Raw genomic sequence first — 19,862 nt, forward strand, 5'->3', positions numbered from 1 at the left:
GGAGCCCAGAGGGGCTATGGGGAAACTAGCTAGAATATTAGGAAAAAGCTGTGGCTTTTATCTGCCTGCAGCCATGAAATTAAAAGACACTTGCTCCTTAGAAGGAAAGCTATGACAAACCTAGACAGCATATTAAAGAGCAGAGACATTACTTTGCTGTCAAAGGTCCATTTAGTCAAAGATATGGTTTTTCTAGTAGTCATGTATGGATGTGAGAGCTGGACCATAAACAAGGCTGAGCGCCAAAGGATGGATGCTTTGGAACTGTGGTGTTGGAGAAGACTCCTGAGAATCCCTTGGACTGCAAGGAAATCAAACCGGTCAATTCTAAAGGAAATCAATTCTAAATATTCATTGGAAGGACTGATGCTGAAGCTGAAGCTTCAATACTTTGGCTACCTGATGAGAAAAGCCGACTCATTAGAAAAGACCCTGATGCTGGGAAGGACTGAAGGCAGGAGAAAAAGGGGATGACAGAGGATGAGATGGTTGGATGGCATCACCAACTCAATGGACATGAGTTTGAGCAAACTCTAAGAGATGGTGATGGACAGGGAAGTCTGGCGCGCTGCAGTCCATGGGGTCACAAACACGACAGAGTGGCTGAACAACAACAACATTATCTGGCATGATGGTAGCTTAGACCAAGATGCTACCAGTGGAGATGGATAGAAAGAAAAATCACTAGGACTTGAATTAGATTTGAAGACGGAAAGAGGCTTACAGAATAAGCATATGAAGTAAAACTAATTGCTTTTGGTGCAGGGAGGGAGGGTTAAAACAACAGTAATACTTTACAAGGCCAAATACTGCTCATGACTCAGGCAACTGGCATTCAAAATCTAAATAAGTCTAAATCCAGAATTGTGATTACTTTATGTTGCTCTGAAGCCTTACACTTGCTTCCCAGAGCTAATCTAAGAAATCTAATCTAAAAATTCTAAGAAACTATGGGAGTGCTACTTCTAGTTAAGATATAGAAAGCCATAAAGATTATCACTTTTATCATGACAAAAAAAAGTAATAGATAAACTAAAAATTCTATTTTTCTTTTCTTAAAAGTCTTCAAAGGCTGCTAGGCACACACATAAGTCCAAGTAAACTAATTCCAAAGACGACATGCCCTTGGAAGAAGGCAAAAAAAAAGCCGGCGGCGGGGGGGTGGTGGTGGTGATTATTTTCATACTTAGAGCAAATTGCCTAATCTGAGTACAGGGGATGAAAATGGCAGTCTAACACAGACATGGCAGTTTGCTGGAATGAGAAAAATCACCTGAACTTTTAACAAGAGTGCAGGGTAGCATGAAACACTGAAATCTGGATGAGTCCCAAACACAAAAATATATCTCTCAAAATGGCAATTCTCCACCCTGGAAATTCGGCCGAGTCAGCAATAGTTGGGGACGAAGCTGGAGGTAAAGAGTGATCTCCCAGTCCCTCGTGCTACTTAGGGTCCAGAGGCCTCCTACAGTTGAGTCTGGGGGTAAAATCAAACTAATTAAAACTGAAAACCATGTCCTTTGTGGTTCAGATACTGAGAATCCCACATTCATTAACTCCCGAGATATGAAGCAAGAAGCTAGGAGTTAGACTTCAAGGCCAAGAGAATTCACCATAATCTCACTGGCAAGAGGTAAACGAAAACTAATTGAAGTTATAGCCTAACCCCAGCTCAGTTAAACTCATGATAGGATCTAGATAAACTTCCCTTCCTCAGCTTAGAGACAGCATGAAATCTTCTCTGGGAAAACCAAAACCAAAACATACAATCTAGTTTAGTCGCTATTGTTCTTTTAAGCAAAATGTCTGTGACAGTGAGTGACTGAGTGCTCAGTCATTCAGTCGTGTCCGGCTCTTTGCAACTCCATGGACTGTAGCCCACAGGCTCCTCTGTCTATGGAATTTTCCAGGCAAGAATACTGGAGTGGGGTGCCATTTCTTTCTCCAGGGAATCTTCCTAACCCAGGGATTGAACCTGTGTCTCCTGCGGCTCCTGTACTGGCAAGGCAGATTCTTTACCACTGAGCTACTTGGAAAGGATGCAAAATGTCTGACATAAAATTAAAAATTCTAATACATACAAAGAAGAATGAAAATGTTACTCACAGTCAATAGAGGCAGACCTACTGATGACCAGATATTGCAATCAGTAGATGAGGTCTCTAAAATAAATATTTAAAATATGTTAAACAATTATGTCAAATATTATCAAAGATGGACACTATGGATAAACAGAAAGAAATTTCATCAGAGGGAGTCAAGCTCTAAAGAAGACCCAAAGAGAAATACTAGAATAGAAAAAAGATATCTGAAACAACAAAAAATGTAATATTAAAATTAGTGAGATCTAATAAGTGAAGCAATGTTTAGAAGAAAAGTGGTAACTTTAAATGCATGTATCAGAAAAAAAGGAATGATTTAAAACAAAAATTAAAAGGAATAAAGATTGATAAGGAAGAAACAATCTCTGCTTTAGGCAATATAATTATGGTTGTAGAAAATGCAAAGGAATGAAAAAAAATATAACAACTAAAACTGCTGAATGCATTTGCAAGGTCATAGGATAAAATGGTAATATTTAAAAATCAATTGTATTTCTACATCCTAGCAAGAACAACAATTAAAAAAACCCTGGAAAAAAATTTTAAATATCATTTATAATAGCAGCAAATATCTAAACATAAATTTTCAATATATGTGCAAGTTCTCTATTATTGTAAACTACAAAAACATTCCTGAGAAAAATTGAAATAAATGGAGAGATAGGCCATTTTCAACAATTGAAAATTCATTTCTGTTTAGATGTCTATTCTCTCCAAATTAGTCTATAGATTAAAATAATCCAAATCAAAATTTTAGCAGGTTTTTTCTTGTGGATATTAAGACATTATAAAATTGTATTAATTGAGATATTGTGTTGGCAGGAAAAAAAGCAAATAAAAAAGAAAAAGAATAGAGTCCATTATAGGTCCACAGAGATGTGATCAATAGATTTCCAACAAAAATTTATGAATTTGATGGAAAAATAGCAATAGTGCTCTGTGAAATAGTGCTAGAACAAATAAATATGTATGTAGAAAAAAACCTAATTTTGACTCTTTACATTACGGCATGCAAAAAAACAATTACTGGGGATAGATCTTAGTGCAAAAAAATACTCTAAAACTTCTAGGGAAAAAAATATCTTCATGAATGGGATGGTCAAAGATTTTTTTAGTCAGGATTCAAAAAGTCTTAACCAAGAGGAAAAAGATGATTAATTTCATTAAAATTAAAAGCTTCTGCTAATAAAAAAAAATCAAGAAAATGAAAAAAGGCAAGCTGACAATGAGAAAAAATTCATAATACACACACACACACACACACATATATTGTTGTTGGTTTTCAGTCACAAAGTTGTGTCTGATTCTTTGCAACCCCATGAACTGAAGCATGCCAGGCTTTCCTGTCCTTCACTATCTCCCAGAGTTTGCTCAAACTCATGTTCATCAAAGACACTTGCTCCTTGGAAGAACAGTTATGACAAAAATAGACAGCATATTATAAAGCAGAGACATTACTTTGCCAACAAAATTCCTTATAGTCAAAGCTATGGTTTTTCCAGTAGTCACATGTGGATGTGACAGTTGGACCATAAGGAAGGCTGAGTGCCGAAGAATTGATGCTTTTGAACTGTGGTGTTGGAGAAGACTCCTGAGAGTCCCTCGGACAGCAAGGAGATTAAATCAGTCAATCCTAAGGAAATCAGTCCTGAGTATTCATTGAAAGGACTGATGCTGAAGCTGAAACTCCAATACTTTGGCCACCTGATGAGAAGAGATGACTCATTAGCAAAGACCCTGATGCTGCAAAAGATTGAAGGCAGGGGGAGAAGGGGACAACAGAGGATGAGATGCTTGGATGGCATCACAAACGCAATGGACGTGACTTTGAGCAAGCTCTGGGAGGTGGTGAAGGACAGGAAAGCCTGGCATGCTGCATCCATGGGGTCGCAGAGATTGGACACGATTGAGCCACTGAACAACGGCAACAACATGCCCACCGAGTTGATGATGCCATTCAACCCTCTCATCCTCTGCCGGCCCCTTCTCTGCCCTCAATCTTTCCCAGCATCCGGATCTTTTCCAATGTGTCAGCTCTTTGTATCAGGTAGCCAAAGTATTGGAGCCTCAGCTTCAGCATCAATTCTTTCAATGAATATTCACAGTTGATTTCCTTTAGGATTGACTGATTTGATCTCCTTGCTGTCCAAGGGACTCTCAAGTCTTCTAGAATACATAAAGAAGTTCTATAAATAAAAAATAATCCAATTAAAAAGCAGGAAGTGAAAGTGTTAGTTATTCAGTCATGTCCAATTCTTTGCAACCCCATGGACTGCCCACCACGTTCCTCTGTCCATTGAATTCTCCAGACAAGAATACTGGAGTGGGTAGCCATTCCTTCCTCGAGGGGATCTTCCTGACCAGGGATCGAACCTGAATCTCCCACATTGCAGGCAGATTCTTTACTGTCTGAGCCCACCAGGGAAGCCCCCCCAAAGGGGGGAAGTTTTAAAAGAAATCTTCCCAAGGAAATGTATAAGAGTAGCCAATAAGCACATGAAAAGGTATTTAACATCATAAGTTATTAGAGAAATATAAATTAAAACCATAATGAGGAGTCACTTTCTATTGTTTGTTTTTTTTTTAAATATGTTTACCTTTTTATTGTATTTTAGTGTATTTATTAATTTATTTTTTGGTCACACTGCACAGCACGTGTGATCTTACCTGCAGCCCATGCTTTGGAAGCATGGAGTCCTACCCACCGGACTACCAGGGAATGTCTCTGCTTCTTTAAAGTCTGGCCATATCAAATGTTGGTGAGAACACAAAGCAGCTGGAACACCCATACATTGCTTGTGGGAATGCAAAGATACCATCACTTTGAAACAGTTGACAGGTTTTCTATACAGTTCAACATACTCTACCTATTGTATGACAATTCCACTCCTTGGAATATATTTAAGAGAAATGAAGGCAGATGCCTAAACAGAGACTTGTATACAAATGCAGCTTTATTCATAATCCCCCAAAACTGTCAACAAACCAGATGCTCATCAAAAAGAATGAATAAGTCAATGGTGATATAATCACAGAATAGGTTTCTCTTCGGCAACAAAAAAAAGAACTCAAGACACATGCAACAATATAAGTGAAGTAACAGAAGCCAGACACGAAAGACTATGGGCTGTCTGATTTCATTTATATTAAGTCCCGGAACAGGCAAAACAAATATATGATGATAGAAATCAGAACGGTGGTTGCCTCTGGGGGAATGAAGAAATGGACTAGAAAGTGAAGTAGAGACCTTTCAAGATAATGAATATTAATGGTAACATAGGATTAGCCACATTCATCAAAACCCATTACACTTAGATCTGTGCGTTTCACTGTACTATGTAAATTATTTCCTCATTACAGGAAGGAGGAAAAAGAGAAAAAGATCATGAAATCAAGCACACTTAACTACATGAAAACCATACAGATCTACTAAACGGTAGATTCTATTCTCTACCCAGAATATTGAAACTATTACAAAAACATGACTTCACAATGCCAGGGAAAAGCACAAAGAAAATAATATAAAACCAAGCAAATGTCCAAAGCTTTACTTTAAAAAAACAGACACACATAGAAGAGGATTGTCCAAGAGATAAATTTTTACACAACCTGAGATTCCCACTCTAGCAATCTGACTGTATTTACTTAGGGTCCACTCAAAGGGAATTTCTTAACATTTTTAATCATAAGAAAATGACCAAAAAATTTAGTGTCAGTGATCTTCCTCAAAAATGAGTGGCAACCCAGTTCTGGAGCCAAGCAAAAATTCACAAAGCTTGTCTGTGTCTATGAGTGGCTCTGTGACTAGGACTGAAATCCCTGCCTCTCAGGGTCTCAATTTCATCATCAATAAAATTACTGATGGATTTTTAAGCAAGGATTGTTAAAGCAAGGATCCTTGAAGCAAGGATTGTTATGAATGTTAAAGAAGACAATATATGGGAGGCACATAGTGCCTGGCATATGGACACTTCTCATGTAATTAGTTGCTGAAATTATTATTAAGGAGAAAAGATAGCCTGAGAGAAAGAAGATGGTGAAAGTTGAAGTCAGGAGTTGAAGTCGTTGTTAGAAGGGAGGTGTTTGTTTTGCTGAGACACCAATTCCGATGTCACCTTTGCTAACACTTGAACCTCAGCGGGTATTTTTTGTATTAATGGAACCAGCACATCCTCCGTCAGCTGACCGCTCTAGAAGTCTGATTCTAGGTTGACCTCTTAACACTCGTAAAAAAGGCAGGACCTGGTGGGGCTCCTGGGCACAGAAACCTTTCTGTGCAGCCTCTAGGACCTTCCCTGAGTTCCAAACGTCAGGTTCAAACAGCTGTTAACTAGGGAAGGGAGGGGAGGCAGAGACAAGGAAGCAGCAGTCAAGAAACAGTAGTGGAGCCTTGGGGCAGGGTCTGGGTTCACCTCAAGGGATACATATAGCAATATCTTTGAACTCCTTAAAGAACTAAATAATAATAATAATCCAACAAATCGCAGGTGTTTATATTCTTCATTCCATGCTAAAGGAACGAGAGAAGCTCACCAAGATTAGGGGAGCACCTGAGGCCAAATTAATAGAAAGTCCTGCACTAACCCTTATTTTATCAGTAACCCCACCGTTGAAGTATTGCTATAAAACTTCTCACCAAATCCTCCTGCATTGGGACACAGTTTTTCAGGGAAGGAGCTGGCTATGTCTCCATTTGCCTGGCAAAGCAATAAAGATATTCTTTTCTACTTCACTGAAAACTCTATCTCCAAGATTTGATTCAGCACCAGTGCACAGAGGCTGGTTTTTTTTTGCATCACCAGGATTCTTGAGCATAACACATGTCTGTGACTGGATTGGGTCTGCAGGCCACCATTTTACAAGTCCTCTTTCAGTCCTCCCTTCCTGAACATACTTTTCAGATTCTTCATCTTCCTCCCCTGGAAATACTCCAGCATGTCAGTGTCGCTCTTAAAGTTTGCTTAATTAACCAGGAGTCACAGCGCATGGGGCCTGGGATACAGAAGAGTGTTACCTTCTCTGGTCTGGGTAGTAAACAGCTCTGCAAGCAGCCCAGAAGGCCTGGGGTCTCTCGGCAGATGTCCTACATTGTTGCTGGCTCCAACTGAGTTTACAGTCAATACGTCTTTTTTCACTGTGAGCTGCTGACAAGCCACTTAATGATCATAATATTTATGAAACAGCCTAAACAAAGATCTCTGTCCTTGGAAGAATTCAGACCATACATTTCTTGATGATGTTTTCCTTCAACACAAGTCTTGACAAGAAAAATGGGATTCCCCAATGCCCTGACTTCTCACAGACAGATGAGGTCCAAGCAACCAATCCAATCACAAAAGAATAATCCAATCAGCTGTTCCTCCTGGTAAGATAACTACACCTGATCAATAGTTTCCACACTTGGCTACATACTAGAATCAGCTCTGGCCTCATTCCTGGAGACTCTGATGGACTGAGTCTGGGCACAAGGAATCTGTACTATCAACAAGTTCCCCAGATGATGTGGCACATCCAAGGACCAGAAATGGGGAACCACCCTCTAGACCAGCAGCATCAGCATCACGATTCTCAAAATTCTAGAAATGAGACCTTCTAAGCAGTAGGTGCAGGCTAAAATTTGAGAGCCACCGATTTAGATCCAAGGCTGACAAACTTTTTACTAACAAGTCAGACAGCAAATATTTTAGGTTTTGTGGGCTAAGAGACAAAACTGAGGATTTATTTTGTAGTTATGTAACTGTTTAAAATTTACCCATTTGTTGTGCTTTAAATGGTGTCTTATCCTCCTCCAAAAAGATAGGTGGATATCTTAATTTTTAGTACCTACGAGTGTGGCCCTTCTAGGAAATAGGGTCTTTGCAGAGGTCATCAAGTTAAGAGGAGGTCATTAGAGTGGACCCTAATCCAATGTGACTGATGTCTTCATAATGAGAGGGAAACACATGGAGAGAAGATGTGAGACACAGGAGACCACCACCTACAAGCTAAGGAATGCCTGAGGCCACCACCAACTATGGACAGATTTTCCAACACAACTGTCAGGAGGAAATGACCCTGCTGACCCCTTGATTTTGGACTAAGCTTCTGTAAGTGTGAGCTAATATATCTGTTGTTTAAGCCACTTGGTTTGTGATACTTCATTATGGCAGACCTAGAAAACTAAAACTTCATTTAAAATGTGAAAACAATTCTTAGCTCAAGGGCCATGTAAAAATAGGCAGGCAGCAAGCTAAATATGGCCCACGGGCTGTATCTATACTATGCCCCACCATATTGGTTCAACATCCAGGGAATCAATACATTGTTCATAATCTTATAGTAGGCCCAGTCTCAGGCCCCCAACGCCCATTCAAATATTACCTCTTTGGCTTGGTTTTCCATTACCTCTATGTAATGGGAAGGCCTTCAGAGGTCTTGACAGCCTGGCTCACTACTCTATCCTTAGAACCTGATGCATAGCAAATTTCAATAATTATTTAATGAACAAGTAAAGACAGATAATCAGAAGCACTTCCAGCTGGAAGAGACTAGGTTTCATTAATCACAGACCTTCAGTTTTCAGAGAGGCAGCTTAAATTCACAGCATTTCAGTGATTGCCCAAAGAAAGGCAGCAGAAAACCCAGAATTAAAATCCACTTGTCCAGACTCCTAAACTTATAGCCCCTTCCTCACACCACTCCACCTCTCAAACATATCTAAGTCTATCCTGAAACATTGACACTTAAGACACAACACATTATCCCCAATTTTACACATGAGGCCCACAAGTAAGAAGGGATGTGTTAGGAACTCAGGTGTGGTTAGCTAACTGGCCATAAATTGGCCAAAGCCAGATTGAGCAAAGGCATACCAGAACATTCCCTGAGGAAAACTGTGTGGTAGATGTTTACCTGGGTTATCCAGTTCCCATTCCTTTTTTGGTAACCATATCCTAATTTCATTTTGGCAGATCAGCTCTTTTCCACAGTGTGAAACCATGACAGAAGGTATTTCTTAGGGCCCACCTTTCAACTACAAAGAGAGAGAGCCATCTGTACAATATCTGCCCACGGGTATGGTCAGGGACCCGGATGTGCCCTCATCTCACTCAAAGGGACACTGTCTCCCAGACTCTATAAGTCCTAAATGACACAGACCACAGTATATTGGTTAACAATCGCTGTGTAGCAAATGACCACAAACTTCATGTCTTAAAACAACACAAGTGTATATTATCATAACTCTGTAGGTCAGGGATATTGTGGCTCAGATTTTGTGATGGCTAATTTTCTACATTAACTTAACTGGGCTAAGAGATGCCCACTGAGATGGTGAAACATGATTTCCGGGTGTGTCTGTGAGGGTGTTTCTGAAAGAGGTTAGCATTTGAACTGGTAAAGAAGATGACCCTCCCCAGTCTGGTGGGGGTGGGGAGGGATCCCCCAACTGAAGGCCCAAATAGAACAAAGAGTTGGAGGAAGGGCAAACTTGCTCTCTGCTTGAACTGGGACATCATCTTCTCCTGCCCTTGGACACAGGTGCTCCTGGTTCTTGGGCCTTCAGACTTAGACTAGGACTTAACAACTATCAGCCTCCTGATTCTCAGGCCTTCAGACTCAGGCTGAATTACACCCCAGCTTTCCTGGGTCTCCAGCTTGCAGATTATATAATTTAGCCTCCATCATGACTTGAGACAATGCCTACAATAAATATCCTCTTATACATACAGTTAACCCTTGAACAGCATGAATTTGAACTGTGTGAGTTCACAGTTCAAATTCAGGTAAAGATATGCACATTTTTTTCAATAAATATGTAGTTGTCACCTGCTTATTTAACATACGCAGAGTACATCATGTGAAATGCTGGGCTGGATGAAGCACAAGCTGGAATCAAGATTACTGGGAGAAACATCAATAACCTTAGATATGCAGATGACACCACCCTTATGGCAGAAAGTGAAGAAGAACTAAAGAGTCTCTTGATGAAAGTGAAAGAAGAGAGTGAAAAAGCTGGCCTAAAACTTGACATTCAGAAAATGAAGATCATGGCATCCTGTCCCATCACTTCATGGCAAATAGATGAGGAAACAATGGAAATAGTGACAGGCTTTATTTTGGGGGGCTCCAAAATCACTGCAGATGGTGACTGCAGCCATGAAACCTAAAAGACGCTTGCTCCTTGGAAGAAAAGCTATGGCCAACCTAGACAACATATTAAAAAGCAGAAACATTACTTTGCCAACAGAAGTCCATCTAATCAAAGCTATGGTTTTTCCAGTAGTCATGTATGGATGTGAGAGTTGGACTATAAAGAAAGCTGAGTGCTGAAGAATTGATGCTTTTGAACTGTGGTGTTGGAGAAAACTCTTGAGAGTCCCTTAGACTACAAGGAGATCCAAAGAGTCCATCCTAAAGGAAATCAGTCCTGAATGTTCACTGGAAGGACTGATGCTAAAGCTGAAATGCCCAATACTTTGGCCACCTGATGTGAAGAACTGATTCATTGGAAAAGACCCTGATGCTGGGAAAGATTGAAAGCGGGAGGAGAAGGGGAGGATGAGACGGTTGGATGACAACACCAACTCAATGGACATGAGTTTGAGTAAGCTCTGGGAGTTGATGATGGACAGGGAAACCTGGTGTGCTCCAGTCCATGGGGTTGCAAAGAGTCAGACACGACTGAGCAGCTGAACTGAACTGAACTGATTAGTACTAGATGTTCTGAGTTTGGTTGAAATCACAGATGTAAGACTATGGAGGACCAACCATGAAGTTATAAAATATGCTTATTTTCAGCTATAGGGGAAGTCAGCACCTCTAACCCCCAAGTTACTCAAGGTCAACTTTAACTATGTATGTCCTATTGGTTCTGTTCCTGCAGAGAATCCTGGCTTACATGGGATCTCACAAGACGTTCGCCAGCTACATTCTCATCTGACACACCTCTTCTAAGCTTGGTCTGTTTTTAGCAGAATTTAGTTTCCTGCAGTTATGGAGCTTGTTTCCTTTCTGGCTGTTGGCCACAGGTCACTCTCAGCTCCTTGCAGCCATTTTGCTGCATTCCTGGCACACAGGTTCCTACACCTTCAAAGCCAGCAACAACACACAGCATCCTTCTGATGCTTTGAATCTGACTCCCCCTGTGCCTTCCTCTTCTGCTTTAAAGGGATTTTATGATTAGATCAGGTGCATCCCGATAATCTCCATGTCTTAAGGTCAACTGACTCTGGACCTTCTATCTGCAAAATCCTTTCATATCGCTACCTAGATAAGTGTGCCATTGAATAAAAAGGGGACAGGAATCTTGGAGCCTCTGTAGCATTCTGCCTACCACAGCTAGGGACATTTGGAGGTCACCATCATTGTGGAGGCAGCAGTGATGATAACAACCCAGCCACTTGGTTATTGGTAGGGGATGGAGATCGTTGCTGTGTTTCCCACTTCCTGCTTCCTGGGCCTATGGTGGTTCCTAAACTTGGTCTCCCAGCCTCTCATCAAAGCTGAGGACTACTAATATAAATAAATAAAACTCCATTTAACTGATATTGGCCAAAGCTGCCTTCTGTTGCTTGTAGTCAAAAAACTTAGTTGTCCCAAGCTTCAATAAATGTCTAGCAAGCCACCACCAAAAAACAAACAAACAAACAAAAAACCCAAGAAACAAAATCCAGAGCTGTAGTTTGGAAAGATAAGAGCTATGTGGAAAGCTTTGTCATGCCACATACCCCATGCACCAAAATCTGGCATTCTGATTTGAAATACTTGAGTTCTACTATGCCAGAGGAAATCAACCATTGTTTTATTTAAACAAAGGTAGTCAGTGGTCACTGTGTTAAAAATAAATGAACTAGTCAATTTCAACAAAAACTTATCCCAATTTTCTTTTAATTAGAAAGGAATGCACTAGGAAAAAGCTGATGCTAACTACCACTAGCTGAAAAGAGAAATGCCGATCAAAATATTTTGATTTTGTAAGTTGTCAAACTAAGTTTAACTTCGTGTTTTCTTAAACTGATCAACTTCTTCTCTCAGACTCAGCCAGACAACACATGCCTCAAGATTCAGATTTTGTACCTGAGCTTGTGTTTAAGGTCACCTTTCCATACAAATACAGGCAGGGTTTCTGGGGTGGCTCCAGGAGACGATGTACCATCATATCCCTTTCCAGTTCAGTTTCCTTCCAGGCATTTCCTTGTTCTGTAGGGTAAAGAGACTGGGCAGCTCCTTGAATCATTCTCAGTTTGTTATTGTTCAGTCACTAAGTCATGTCCAACTCTTTGAAACCCCATGGACTGCAGCAGGCAGGCCTGTCCTTCACCATCTCCTGGAGTTTGCTCAAACTCATGTTCACTGAGTCGGTGATGCCATTCAACCATCTCATCCTCTGTCACCCCCTTCTCCTCCTGCTTTCAACCTTTCCCAGCATCATGGTCTTTTCCAATGAGTCAGCTCTTTGCGTCGGGTGGCCAAAGTATGGGAGTTTCAGCTTAAGCATCAGTCCTTCCAATGAGTATTCAGGGTTGATTTCCAATTTTAGGATTGATTGGTTTGATCTACTTGCAGACCAAGGGACTCTCAAGAGTCTTCTCCAGCACCATAGTTCAAAAACATCAAAAACCCAATCTGTTACAAGCCCACCCAGGTATTCTGACCCTAGCAAAATCCAAGGAGTGTAACCACCCTGGACTGTGGACAGGACAGGGTGACTGTCCTGGATAAGTGTGGCTGAGCATCCACAAGACACAGAAAAGGTAAAACAAAGCAGACCTCATTCCCCTGAACCTTGATTTTGTTTATAGATGGCAAACTTTGTGGAAAAATGCATTTGTGCCAGCCTCCTCGGGCAGCCCTGCGACAGTTCATTCCTCCTTTGTTGAACTGAGCTTGGAAAAAAAAAGCACCAAGTTGCAAGGAATGGCTGGCACTGGGAAGAGCAGGCTGTGTGTTTCCACAGTCCACTCCAGCATAAACAGGCTTTGCTTATTAGTTAGTGACGAGCCAGGAACTCCCTTGTTGGGAAGACAAAAGCCACATCCAAGGAAGTCGGGAAATAGACATGCTTGGTGCCCATCCTCCTCCTCTCCCTCACCTTATACCCGGGGCTCACTTGCTCTGCAAAACTTCGGGCACCTGACAGATGGTGTTCAGCATCCCACTCTGAGATGTGGTGCCCTGTACCTCTGAGGCATCCTCGCTTTTTGGAGCAGGCGGGGGAAAGCAAAGGAGACATTTCCTACTCTGACTTCTTGATGAGTGAACACAAAGGCTGTTTGATCAACAGAGAGATGAGGCATTCAGACTCTGGATCCTGATGGCCTGGATTTGAATCTAGCTCCATCACTGTACTTGTCAGGGTAAGTGTTATAATTAACTAAGAAACCCCCAAATCCCAACGACTAAATGTAACACAGGTTTACTGCTTACTTGGGTCACTGTCCTGTGTGCTTTTGGCTAAGAGGCCCAGCTCCCTGCAGTTATTAGGGACTCAGGCTCATTCTATCCCATGGCCTTGCCAGCATCCAGGGCCTTGGAGTCAGCAGGTCAGGGAAGAGTGTGGAGTCAAGGTCTGGAGATGTGTATTTCACGCTCACCTACCAGCCACTGACCAGACTCAGTCACATGATCTCACCTGTTGCAAGGGAGGCTGAGAAGTGTAGTCTAGCTGTGGCCCAGAGGGAAAAGGAAACCGGTATGGTGAACAAACCCAGCCTCTGCCACATTTGCTTACTTAAGAATGTTTCTATGTTTTGTCTTCTATTTTCATGTGTTTATGTTCCCTCTTCCACTGTTGATTGGGTTTATCAGTCAGGGTCCTCCAGAGAAACAACACATGAAATGTGAGTGTGTGTGTGTGTGTGAGAGAGTGAGAGTGTGTGTGTGTGTGTGTGTGAGTGTGTGTGTGTGTGTAGAGAGAGAGAGAGAAAGAAAGAGAGACTGATTGAATTCAAAGATTTGGCTCAGGTGATCGTTAAAAGTGTGGCTTCCAAGGTGGTCCACCTGCCAATGCAGGAGACATGAGACATAGGTTTGATCCCTAGGTCAGGAAGAACCCCTGGAAAAGGCAGTGGCAACCCACTCCAGTATTCTTGCCTAGAAAATTCCATGGACAGGAAGAACCTGGCAGGCTACAGTCTATGGGGTCACAGAGCTGGACACGACTGAGCACGCACACACACACAATCATTGTTAAAAGCTGGCAAGTCTGAAAACAGAGCAGGCTGGCAGGCAAGAGTTTGTCGGAGTCTAAAGGCAGTCTGCAGGCACAATGCCTTCTTTCTTGGAGACTCTTGAAATGTTAAGGCCTTCAACTGACTAGACGAGGCCCATCACACTATGCAGGTGCCCTGCTTGCCTCAAAGTCTACTGATTTCAACATGAATCTCATCTGAAAAATAACTTCACGGCACCGGCTATACTAGTATATGACCAAATATCTGGGTACTGTGGCCCAGCCAAATTAATACATGAAATTAGCCATTACAATGGATAAAACAGATTAATACTATAAATCATCAGGACCACAGCTGGCACCTAGAAAGCTCTCTATAAAAATAAGCTTACTGGCACTGCTGTGTGTGTGCTCAGTCACTTCAGTCATGTCTGACTCTTTGTGACCCTACAGACTGTAGCCCACTAGGCTCCTCTGTTCATGGGATTCTCCAGGCAAGAAAATTGGAGTGGGTTGCCATGCCCTCCTCCAGGGGATCTGCCCCATCCAGGGATCGAATCCGCATCTCTTGCCTTGCAGGCAGATTCTTTACCACTGAGCCACTGGTGAAGCCCTTATTGTCACTACAATGGTTGTTATTACTATCATTACTGCTACTAACTAAGGCCCAAACACAGCCCCATAGCACCACCACTCCAGCATCTTCCCTTGACCATCCCACCTAACCATCTAGGGAGTGACTGACCTAGAAAGGGCTTATCCGAGACAAATATTCTCATTATTTTTTTCAAAGCAGTTTCCCATTTGCTATCTCACTCACTCCATTCAACACTATGAAGCGGGCAGACCAACATTATTCCTACTGTTCTTATTTTAGAGTTGAGGTTCAGAAAGTATGGCTGCCCCCTCACCCCGCTTCCTAACTGGTACCCCACCCCATCCTCCAGCTTCTGTCCTAGAAGAGCCACTCCTGGATGCCTTTCTTCTAACCTGATTGAAGATTCATCATGTATTATATTCCCATAGACTTCATAGTGTGACAAGTTTTAAGCAGGATTAATTGAAATACTCCTGTTAACATTTCCCTTCAGATACTGCAAGAATTAAATAGATTTCTGTAGATAGATCTTGGGGAACCTAATTCACCATTTAAAACATTTAAATTATTGTTTTCATAGGAAAGCAAGCCCCATGATTCAAGAGATAAACTTTGTAAGAATGAACTGTTGGAATAGGACTCTTGCTATACCTGGATTTCCTGCAGGAGTGCTGATGCCAGGACTGACCTGAGGTACACCTGAGAGGCAGTCAGAGTTTGTCATTGGTCTCTTTCCATTCCCTGTGCTCCAGGCCTCATTTTTCTGCTGTGTCCGTTTTCTTCAGCATTATGTATATTCAATAAATAGGACAGAAGCAGAAGCCAAATGTCTGGATATTGGGCTTGGCTCTATCCTAACCAGTTGTGTGACCTCAGAAAAGTCTTTTTACTTTGATTTCCTTGACTCTAAGTCAAAGGGGTTGGATAAACTCATAATAGGTTGTCTTTCAACCTCACCTTGCCTCAGTCTATTCTGAGGCAAGACAAGTCTATTCTCTGTCCCCCTGCAGGGGACATCATTGTCAGCTGCCTGATAGCAGAGACTCACCAGCTTCCTCTCTTCCTACCTAGTGGTCCTGCAGTCTCCAAGGGGATGATAAGAACTGACCCTGAAGCCTTCAGCACACAAAAGAATTCCTTGCCAATGGTGGGAGCTCAGGCATGGAGCCACCCTCCTGGAGGATTCTTTGAGGACAACTGCCCCTTAAATCCTACCACTCGGGAAACACTCTGACCAGCCGGTTTGGGATTCTGTACCCAGCTGCCCAGGCTAGAGAGAGAATGTTTATGCAGGCTGGAATGATGGGGTAACAGGAGCCACGTGGAGCTCAGAGGAGAGAGTCATTCAATCGCAGATATTGTCTCTCAAAACCCAAAGCCCTTGGAGAGCAAATTATTTCAGCTGCCTGAGCTGGTGAGCTTTACAACACAGTTGGTGCAGAGCCTCCTGCCTGGCGAGAAGCACGATCCCCTTTCCCCAAGGACATGGGTGACCCCCACAGAACCTTGTCTCCCTGACCTGCGTGCCAGCCAATCATGCTCTTCTGAAACTAGATACTGCGAGGCCAGACCTGTGCAGAGCAAAAGAGGCCGCCCCAGCCCACTAATCCAATGAAAGGATAGCATTCCAAAGAGTACATAGCATTCCCCTCAGCCCATAATGCCTGCATGTGTCTGGGGGCGGCATGGCTGTGAAATACCCAAGACAAATCTAAGCCGGCTGAGAAGCTCTCCCACTCCTGTCACCCCTGAGTGAAATAAGTCATCCAGTGTAGTGTAACACAGACCTGAGGGGCCTGAGACCTAGGGTTCCATCCAGTTTCTACAACTCGCTTAATAGGTGACCTTGGACAAGTCATTTAAATGCTGCGGGACCTTCCGACTTATTTTACCAATAAGCCCACACGTTACCAGAGTCAGGACAGTCCTCACATTCATCATTTTGTTCCCAGAGGAAGAAAGTTTAAAAACAAAAGAAAACAAACATCAGATAATTTTGGTATGCCAGTATAGTCTTTCAACCTTCCCATTAACCCATTTTATAGATGAGGAAACAAGCTTTCAGGGAGGTTTAGTAACTGCTATGGACTGACTTCTGTCCTCCTAAAATTCATAAATTAAAGCCCTAACCCTCAATGTTGAAGCCTGGCTTGGAGCTTCATCAACTGTGAATACGTGAACTGTGAACTTCCAGATGTTCAAGCTGGTTTTAGAAAAGGCAGAGGAACCAGAGATCAAATTGCCAGCATCCGCTGGATCATTGAAAAAGCAAGAGGGTTCCAGAAAGACATCTATTTCTGCTTTATTGACTATGCCAAAGCCTTTGACTGTGTGGATCACAATAAACTGTGGAAAATTCTGAAAGAGATGGGAATACCAGACCACTTGACCTGCCTCTTGAGAAAATCTGTATGCAGGTTAGGAAGCAACAGTTAGAACTGGACATGGAACAACAGACTGGTTCCAAATCGGAAAAGGAGTACGTCAGGGCTGTATATTGTCACCCTGCTTATTTAACTTATATGCAGAGTACATCATGAGAAACGCTGGGCTGGAAGAAGCACAAGCTGGAATCAAGATTGCTGGGAGAAATATCAATAACCTCAGATATGCAAATGACACCACCCTTATGGCAGAAAGTGAAGAAGAACTAAAGTGAAAAAGGAGAGTGAAAAAGTTGGCTTAAAGCTCAACATTCAAAAAACAAAGATCATGGCATCCGGTCCCATCACTTCATGGCAAATAGATGGAGAAACAGTGGAAACAGTGGCAGATTTTATTTTGGGGGGCTCCAAAATCGCTGCAGATGGTGACTGCAGCCATGAAATAAAAAGATGCTTACTTCTTGGAAGAAAAGTTATGACCAACCTAGTCAGCATATTAAAAAGCAGAGACATTACTTTGCCAACAAAGGTTTGTCTAGTCAAGGCTATGGTTTTTCCAGTGGTCATGTATGGATGTGAGAATTGGACTATAAAGAAAGCTGAGTGCCGAAGAATTGATGCTTTTGAACTGTGGTGTTGGAGAAGACTCTTGAGAGTCACTTGGACTGCAAGGAGATCCAACCAGTCCATCCCAAAGGAAATCAGTCCTGAATGTTCATTGGAAGGACTGATGTTGAAGCTGAAACTCCAGTCCTTTGGCCACCTAATGCGAAGAACTGACTCATTGGAAAAGACCCTGATGCTGGGAAAGATTGAAGGCAGGAGGAGAAGGGGATGACAGAGGATGAGATGGTTGGATGGCATCACCGACTCAATGGACATGAGTTTGGGTGAACTCTGGGAGTTGGTGATGGACAGGGAGGCCTGGCGTGCTGCAGTCCATGGGGTCACAAAGAGTCAGACACAACTGAGTGACTGAACTGAACTGAACCCTCAATGTGACTGCATTTGGATATAGGGTCTTTAGGAGGTCCTTAAGGTTAAAGGAGATCAAGAGGGTAGAACCCTAATCCCATAGAACCACTGGCCTCATAGGAAGAGGAAGGAAGCCCTTCCCCCACTGTGTGCACAGGACAAAGGCCAGGTGAGTGCACAGTGGGACAGCACCTGGCACAGCACATGCTCAGAAATTATGCTCGACTGATGACTTCATGACATTCACTGGGACCTCAAAAGTGAACCTGAACCTCCAAACAGGCTCTGGGCTCAGGAGACTAAAATGGTTTTTAATCTCCTGTGCCTTAATGAAGACATCACTCTATACTTCAACTTGAAGAAGGACACAAACCATTCAACTAGAATTGGAAAATTACAAATCTCTGGAATGATTATTTTAAAAATTATCTACCAATTTTAAGTCTAAACACTCTTTAATGTCAGTTCCAGGGTACCGCTGCCATTAACACTGAGATAATCAATACAAAGCAAACTTCACAGTTTAACAACATCTGTCATTACTCATTCTATTTGCTTTGTTTTTACCACATTCTTCTTTGATCAGCATAGAGAATAATTCAGGCTATCATTTATGTTATAATGCATAAAACTTAAATACCCTAGTATCCTGAAAACCTTCAAGATTGTTGAGGAAAAAATGAAAGATACAAAACAGCACGCATTAAAAGCTACTATCTATTTATAAAATAGAAAAAAAAAAAAGCACACATACATGTAAATATCCATGCAGGTACATATATATTCATGTGTCTATACCTGCACAAAATATCCTGGAAAAGCTTCACCCAAAACACTGATAATACTGGTTATTTCTAGGGAGAACTTGGAATATAGAAAGAGACTTTGTAAAATGTTTGTGTGTATGTGTGTTTATTATTTACTGGTGGCTGGGAGAAGACAATGGCACCCCACTTCAGTACTCTTGCCTGGAAAATCCCATGGACAGAGGAGCCTGGAAGGCTGCAGTCCATGGGGTCACTGAGGGTCGGACACGACTGAGCGACTTCACTTTCACTTTTCACTGTCACGCATTGGAGAAGGAAATGTCAACCCACTCCAGTGTTCTTGCCTGGAGAATCCCAGGGATGGGGGAGCCTGGTGGGCTGCCGTCTCTGGGGTCGCACACAGTCGGACAGGACTGAAGTGACTTAGCAGCAGCAACAGCAGCAGACGGTAAAGCATCTGTCTACAATGCGGGAAACCCAGGTTTGATCCCTAGGTCAGGAAGATCCCCTGGAGAAGGAAATGGCAACCCACTCCAGTACTATTGCCTGGAAAATCCCATGGACAGAGGAGCCTGGTAGGCTACAGTCCATGGGGTCACAAAGAGTCAGACACAACTGAGCAACTTCACTTTCACTTTCATGCCATTGAAGTAGAGCATGTAAACCTTAAATGAACTGCTCAATGAATTTTTACATAGGTATTTGCCCATATAACCACAATCCTGATCAAAATACAGAACATTTCCAGAACTCCAGAAGACACCCCCTGCTCCTATCCAGTCAATACTCAGACCCAAAAGACAACCACCCTGGGACCTAGATCACAATACAGATGGATTCATACAGTGTCTAATCTCTGATGTCTGGCTTCCTTCACTAGAAATT

The sequence above is a fragment of the Bos mutus genome, chromosome 20 (assembly GCF_027580195.1).
Source record: "Bos mutus isolate GX-2022 chromosome 20, NWIPB_WYAK_1.1, whole genome shotgun sequence".
NCBI lineage: Eukaryota > Metazoa > Chordata > Mammalia > Artiodactyla > Bovidae > Bos > Bos mutus.